Genomic DNA, 7734 nt, shown 5'->3' with positions numbered 1-7734 from the left:
GGTGCCGGCTTGTGTGCCACTGGCGGGCGGAGGGGTGAAGAGTGCTGGGGAGGTTAGAGAGGTCAGAAGACTAAGTAAGCCACAAGAGAGAGGCAGAGACACGCTGGACCCCCAGCTCCCAGCTGGCGGGGGCGGGGCCCTGGCGGGGCGGGCACTTGTGGGGCGGGCCCTGAGCGGGGGCGGGGCCGAGACCGGCACCTGGGTGAGGTCGCGCCGCCCCGCCCCCGTGCACTTCCGTGTGCAGCGGCGCCGGAGCAGGAGGTGTCGGCCGCCGGGATCCCTAAAGCGACCCCTGGTATCTGGCTGTGGCGCTGAGACCCGGGCTGTCCCCACCCGCGGCTGGACCCGTCCTGGTCAGGCCTGCACCGACCCCCGTCCGCGCGCACGCCTGGGAGACGCTCCGGGACCCAGACCCCCGCCGCCGAGACCCCTGGCGCCTGGCCTTGCGCCAGGAGGTGAGTGAGAGCGGGGCGCGGGATCGGGGCTACCTACCTCGAAGGCTCAGCGCTCCTCCCTTCCCCCTCCCCGCTCTGGTTCCCTTTTCCGAAACTGAGAAACTGAGCTGCGACCAGCGAAAGTCCCGCCGAGCGCCGAGACTCGCGGGCGTCTAGGTGCCCGGGTCCGTCTGTCCCTCTGTTCGACGGTGGGAGCCGAGACCCTCTGGTCCGATCGCTCCTTGGCCCTCTACCTTGCCGTGTGCCGCAGCCGCTCCGAGGGTCCGATCGTTTCTCCCTGGTCTCTCTGGGGCCCTGTGTCCGTTCATCTGCCGTCACTCCCTCTGTGTTCCCGGGTCCGCCTCTCCCCAGACCGGGTCTGTCTGCTAGTCACCCGCGGCGTGCTCCACCGCCCCACCCCCACCACTCGCCCCGCCGCCCCCTCGATCCTGTCCTCCCGGAGCCGCGCCCCCGGCCCACGCTTGCCGCCCCCTGCCTGTCCCGCAGTCTCTCCTTTCTACCGCGGGACCGAGGCCAGATGACCCGCCACACCTCATCTCCCGCCCCTGGGTCCCATCCGGGCGGACCCGCTCGGCGCCTCCTGCTCTCTCTATCTCTTCTTTCAGTCTTGATGTCTTTCTCGGTCTCTCCATCTGTCTCTGGGCTGGGCGTGGCTCTAGTCTCCACCATCCCCCTTCTCGCCCCGCCCCTCTGAGCCCCCTCTCTGGTGGCCCTGCCTGGTGCGGTACTCCCAGCTTCCCCAACCCAGGCGCCACCCCCCGGGGGCCCAGCCTGGTAAGGGAAGGGAGGCGGAGAGGGGGGCGCTCTACCGGCGGGCCGGCGGGTGCTGGAGAGGGAGGAGGTGAGCACCATCACAACTGCTCCCACTTCCCCAACTCCCTCTCTGTGGGGGCGGGGAGAGTCCCATTGAGTACCCCATTTAAACCTGGCCAGGGTGTGAGTGTTGGGAGGAACTTTTTTCCTCTGGCCTCTACCCTGTATGCATAGACCCTATCACTTTGTGCTGCATCCCCTACATCTGGGCTTGTAGGTATGCTGTGTGTCTGTCTCCTTGTGTGTTTTTTGTGAGACTTGCCTGTGTGATTTTGTGTCCTTCTTCACATGTGTGCCTTGCATATTTGTATATGTCTATTTGTGTGTCCTGAGGCTCTTTGTGTGTCCTCTGCAACTGAGTCTACCAGGTCCTGATGTGTTTGTTCTTTGTCATCAGATTGCCCTTATGTGGTGGTGGTGGTGTGTCCCTGTGTGTCTGGAAGGTCCTATTTTGCACTTGGGTGTATCATGGTGAAACTGGCCATGAGTACATTAGATCCATTAATTACGGGAGCCCATGGTGTTGGGGTGCTGCGCACCAGGCTCATATGTGAGCGTGTCTATATAAGTGTGCATGTGTGTACCCACTCACATTTGATTCTTCCTGTCCCTCTGCCACTGAGCTACTGTGATCAGGCTGACCTGGTCCACGGGGTGGAGACTGGTCCCTTGGGTTTCCTCGTTCCTGCTATGAACTGGGCTGGGGTGTGGTAGATAGGCCGGCAGAGGGCAGCTGTGGTGTGTGTGTGTGTGTGTGTGTGTGTGTGTGTGTGAGAGAGAGAGAGAGAGAGAGAGAGAGAGAGACAGAGAGGGAGAGAGAGATGTTTGGGTGGCTGTACCTAGCTGTAGAATGCTGTCAGAGCTCCTGTGTTTGGTAGGACTGTGCTGGAGGTGACACCAGCAGTGTGGGGCTATGGTGGGAGCCTATGACTGGTAACAGACTCACAGTCTGACTGTGTGAAACTACAAGTGTATGCTTGGGAGTGACTGTGATTGAAGGGAACTGAGATGGCTGGGTGTGGGTGTCAGTGGCAGGAGGGAGTGTGACAAGGTATGTAGTGACAGTGCTGGGAGGGACAGTGAGAGCCCCAGTGTGTGTGTGAGCATGTGCGAGAACATGAGGTCGTGGGTGTGCACTCTGCATGCATAAGGTCAACCTTGGCTCCTGGTTAGATGGAGAAAGTTGAAGGCAGGTTCTGGGGTTTGCAGTGTTATGACCAAGACCTCAGGCTCTGGACCAAGACGGACATGGGAGAAAATACTCATTGTACCTATTAAGAGCAAGAGAGGTTGAGTTTCCTTGTCTGCATCGTGGAGAAAGTGTGAAGAGTAATGGTCCTGTGTCACAGATCCTCAGCACAGCTTTGACCCACAGTGAGCGCACAGCACACACCAAGTCTTACTTGGTGACCACCCCCAAGCTGTGTGATCCCCATTCTCTTGGGAGCTGGGATTAATGAAAGCTCCCCTAGTCCCCAACCCCATTTCCTGCCTGCAGTGGGTCTCTTGCCTTTTTCTGTGCCCTTGATCAAGCTTTCTGTGGGAGGGAGGGTATGTTTAGAGACTCCAGGACCCCACCCTGTTCAGCCTGAATGATAAACTCTCCCAACTCCTCATGGCCAGCCCCTAGTCTCTGTAGCAGCCATGGGGGAGAGGGTGATGAGGGGTGATTCAAAGCTGTAACTGCAGGGCACTGAAACCATTTAGCTGGCACAGCTAATTGGAATTTAAATTAAAATCAGAAATAATTTAAAATAATGACAAAAAGATAAAGCCTGAGGATACCTTTCCCCCTAGGGAGTGATGATGGGGGTCTGTGAGGTGTGGAGGAGCTCATACCTAGGGAAAGAAATCTTGTAGCACCCTGACCTGGTCTTCAGAGGAAACGACTTTTAGTTAGGAGATCTAGGGCAACTTGCTGCCACTGCCATTCTGGGCCTCAGTTTTTTCAGCTGTATAATGGGCACAGTTAATAATGGGAGAATCACATGAACCATAAAATACCAAGCAAGGAATTTTTAAAAGTTATTATTCATTTGTTTTAACATGAGTCCAGCATAGGAGCTGACACAATAAATTTTGAAGCCTTAGAGCCACTTGTGGAGAGGGTTGCTAGTGTTTTCTCCATTTAAAAAATAGGCTCAAAGGAATTGCCCCAGGCCGTAAAGTGGTGGTGCCTGCTTGCACTAGGACTCCAAAACCTGCAGGGCAACCTCCTGCGGACAGGAGGGTCGAGAACAGCTTTTTGCTGTGTTTGCTAACCTCCTCACCAGGCTGGAAATGTTTCAAGGGCAGGGACACAGTGTTCCAGTCCCTAACATGGAGTGAACATATAACCCAAACCCAAGACAATGTGGGCCTGGCACCCCATTTCACAGAAGAGAAAGCCAAGTCCAAGTCTAAGAGCCAAGCAAGACTGAACTGGGCTGGGTCAGCCGTGCTGTTGGGGAGGTCCTGTGTGACTGTGCTTCCAGGCTCAGCTGTTTTCTCCTGTTCTTGCAGATCTGCTGGGAATTGGCCCAAGTGAGGGCGGAGGGTCTACTTTTCCTGGTGGTTGGTGAGTGGCAGCAGCAGGAGCAGCAGCAGGAGCCCGGACCAAGGACAAGGGAGAGTTGGGAGCCCCAGGTAGGACTGCATGCTCTTAGGTGGATGGAGAGTGTGTTGGGGTAGCCTTCTTCTTTGGACTCCTCCCTTTCTGCTGTGGGATTGGGTGGTGTGGGGCCTGAGTGTCCAGAGGAAGCAGCCATTTGCTCTGTCTATGAGGAGCTCCCTGCCTGAAACTGGGCTGTGGCCCAGGGCAGGCTTTGGTCTTGGAGCTCAGAAGTCTGGGATGTACCAGTTGTTTGGGGGAAGAACTGATCACCTTTTTTTGTCAGTTAAAAGGGACATGTGAGCCAAGGGTTGGGAGTGGATGTGTCAGTTTACATGGTCCCTTATATGTGTCTCACACCATCCTCACCATCATACAGGAAAACTGAGGTTCACCTGGGCCCTCGGTGGGTTGGATACTGGACTGGGAATGGAATGGGAATGTCCCAGCATAACCAAGCACTCTTCCATATCCCAGTTCCCCCACTCCATTTCCCCAGCATCTCTGGGGCCTGAAGAGGGATTCTGAATTCCATTTCCCAGTCTCTAGATTCAGGGCAGTGTCTCCAAGGAATGCTGGAGAAGACTGCAGTCCCCGAGGCCCCACAGGAAGCTAGAAATCCTTCCCTTTGGGACTAGCCTTGGTTCCTTCAGTCCCTATTACAGTGAAAATGGTCTTCTGGGTTGGCGGGTGGTGTCTAGCTCCATATGGCACATGTGCCTAGCACGCTCAAGGCCCTGGGTTCAATCCCCAGAAAGAGAAAGAAAGAAAGAAATGAAGAAGAAACAAACAAAAAAAAAAAAATTTACCGAGTGATTTGAGCCCCAGTATGCCCGGTTCTGGATGGGTGTGGGGGTGTATGCTGAGGGTACCTGGGGAACCTGGGGAGGGATGGGAGCAGGGGATGGTAAGGATGGTTTTTCTTCCAGGAGTCCTCCCTGATCAGTTCCCTACTCCCATCCTACTGGCTGGCAGGCATGATAGGTCTTAGAATGACTGAGTGCGCAGCTGAGGAGGCCGCACTCCCTGGGCCTGACTCCACTGGGGGCAGAAAAGGGCCTTCTGCTTATTCATCCTATTCCCAAACCTACCTGATGGGAAAGATGCCCAGGACCTTTGACTTAGGGGCCTCTGCTACCTGAGGTCGGGGGAGCCAATCCCTCCCATCACTCAACCTCCTTTCCTGAGGAGTTCAATTCGTTTTGGAGCCCACCCACTTTCAACCCTCAACATCACCTGCCTGGCTGGCAGAGATGTGCACGTGTTCACACAGAAGGTCAGGCTGCATTGGGCACACATGCCACAGATGCCTGGTGCCTGCACATGCACCCCCACGGGCACACTAATATGCGTGCACGCAGACTTGTCTGTCATCATGCACTCAGAAGTCTGCCCACACATACCGCACTGTGCCCATGCTGGGTTGGGAAGTGAGGCCCTGGGTAGGGTAACCCCCTAGCCATACAGCCTGGGTCTGACACGTGACAGTAAGAGTCCAGGTGTGGCTGTGAGGCTAGACTTGGGTAGGCCATGCTGTAGGCATTCCACCCACCTTGCCCACCTTGCTCAGGCCTCCAGAGCTCACTCAGCACTGGAGATGGGGGGCATGGGAATGGGGGAGGGGCCGTCAGCTGCTGCAGCACCGTTTGTGGCTGCTGCCACAGAGGAGGAAGTGGGCCGTTTGGTCATAAGGCTGAGGTACTGATAGGCCAGTGGGGGTCCTTCAGCTCCTCTTTCCACCCCAGTGTCCGTGTCTGGAGAGAGTGGAGTTGCTAGGCTCTGGGGGCTGGGAGGCAGGCAGGGTATTCTCTCCTAGGGTCCACTTTCCAAGGCTTGGACCCAGGGGAGAAGCCCGTCTGTCCGAGGCGTTTCCGGAGGCTCACTTCCTCTGGGCTGCCCAGGAAGTGGTTTCAGAGTGGGACTGACCAGCCCTCTGCCTGTGGCTTGCCCCGCCCCTGCCCTGCTCTCCGAGGGGAGCAGCATCTGGCCTGTGGGTTAGGCCGACTGACCAGGCTTTCAACTGACCAGGCTTTCCACTGCCAGGCTGCCTAGCCTAGTCAGGGACTCTAGGAGAAAGAAGAGGTGCTGAGGCAATAAAGTTCCCCACAGCCCCCACAGCCCGGTTTCTCCCTCCCTCCAATCCTGGAGCCAAGGATCCGTGGCATCAGCTCCAATAGGCACAGCCTCTTGGGGATGGAGATGGCAGAGCTCTTCTTGGGGATTAGGCAGCACTAAGCAGCTGTATTAATGAGCCTGGCCAAGTGGCTGTGTTGCTCAGTGCCTTAGTTTCTCCCTCTGACAAATGTAATATCTTCCTTTGCGAGGTTACGTGGAAAACAAGATAATGTGTTACGTGGAAAACAAGATAATGTATACAAAGTAGCCAGCACCATGCTTGGCATGTCTTCTGTGTTTAAGTCACAGTCACAGTCACGTGAAGTACTCAGTGCCTGCTTCATGGTAACTATTCAGAAAACAGCAAGTGGTACTGATAATGTGCTGTAATTGTCTGATGGGCTGAGGACTGGCCCAGTGTCACAGGGCCAGGTGGCTTTGGAGCCCAACTAAGTCAGGTCTCTGTCTCTCTCCTTCCCCCTCAGTTCTACCTCCAGCAGCAATACTGGGGGTGGGAGACCTCCATTGGTTCAGTAGTTTTCCTGTCCCCTGAGGAAGGAGTGCCAGGGTGGAGCCGCTGTGCCCACTCAGCAACCCAGCCCCCTCCTGCTGTCTCCCCCTCACTCCCTTTCAAAGGGAGAAGAAAACAGATTTCGTGACAAATGGATGCAGGATGCTGGGGAAGGGAAGCAGGCAGCTGACTGCTGCCCCCTCAGGGCTCCTCTCAGCCCTCCCGCTCTGGCCCCCTACAGGACTTTCTCCGGGCTTTGGGCTTGGAGAATTGACTGGGAATGAGGAGGTGGGCGGTGAGCCCTCCTGCCAGCCTACCTACCCTCAGACCCCTGGCCTCAGCCTTTGGACTGGGGCAAAGGACAGTCATCTGGGACTGAAGGGGGTGAATGATGGGGGAGCTAGAAATCCCCCTCTACACCTGTGCACACATCCATCCTTGACCCATGGCAGGTGGCGGCAGAGACCTGCTATCCCAGGAACAAACAGAAGGTCAGCTCAGTGAGGACTGGGATGAACTCTTTGGGACCAAGAGGCCCAGCTCTCTGGTGTTGAAGAGGTAATGATGGTGTGTAGCTGGCAGGGCCCAGGAGGCTGGAGAGTTGGAGATCAACGCAGAGCTAGACCATCAGTATGAGGGAGGGAATCCTGCAGTCTTGGGAAAAGAACCTCTACAAGCATCAGACAGTTCCTGGTTTAATATTTCTGGCTTTGTACCCTGGAGCCAGGTGCTGGATGGCTGTGGGTCTTCACTGTCTTGTCTGTGAAATAGGTAAATCAGGGAGTATCCTTATGAGAACTGAATGATGGGAAGAAACCACTGTGGGAACCACCGTGGGGTATAGGGAGACAGGAAGACAGAATAGCAAGCACAGAGCCTCCTCAGCAGGAAGGAACTTGTCTAATCAGAGAACTGAAAGGGGTCATTGTGGCTGGGACACTGGAATGAGGGGAGGGCAGAGGGGGTCAGGGAGGTAAGGGCCGCAGATCAGGTGGGTGCCGGGAGGAGCCTGTGCTTACCCAAGGAGCAGTGGGAAACTCTGGGAGCTTAGGCAGGGGTGACAAGGTCTACTGTACTCTTAGAAATCTTAAAAGTCCTGTTTGGAGGCTGGAGCAGAGGGATCGTAGCGGCCAAAGTAGAGAAGGTGGAGCTGTGGGCAGGCAGGTGCCAAACCTGGAGATGGCAGTGATGGCCAGGATGTGGCAGGAGTCAGAGGAAAGGAGGTCTTGATCATTGCTGCAGAGGCAGAC

The 7734-nt window shown here is 56.2% G+C and overlaps 1 protein-coding gene across 8 annotated transcripts in view; it reads left to right on the top strand.

Annotated features, from left to right (window-relative positions):
- Positions 1-212: 212 nt before the first annotated feature.
- Prkcd (protein kinase C delta) overlaps positions 213-7734 on the top strand; it is a 30879-nt gene continuing 23357 nt past the window's right edge. For 7 of the 8 annotated variants that reach the window (XM_047531548.1, XM_047531549.1, XM_047531547.1 and 4 more), the window contains exons 1-2: positions 213-455; positions 3771-3893. The gene's annotated coding sequence lies outside the window, so the exon portion shown is untranslated. The remainder of the gene's footprint in view (positions 456-3770; positions 3894-7734) is intronic. The other variant, XM_047531554.1, reaches the window with a different exon arrangement.

This window comes from Sciurus carolinensis, chromosome 17, assembly GCF_902686445.1.
Source record: "Sciurus carolinensis chromosome 17, mSciCar1.2, whole genome shotgun sequence".
In the NCBI taxonomy this organism is placed as follows: Eukaryota; Metazoa; Chordata; class Mammalia; order Rodentia; family Sciuridae; genus Sciurus; species Sciurus carolinensis.
The sequence above is the reverse complement of the archived record's forward strand: the minus strand, read 5'-3'. Positions and strand labels throughout refer to the sequence as shown.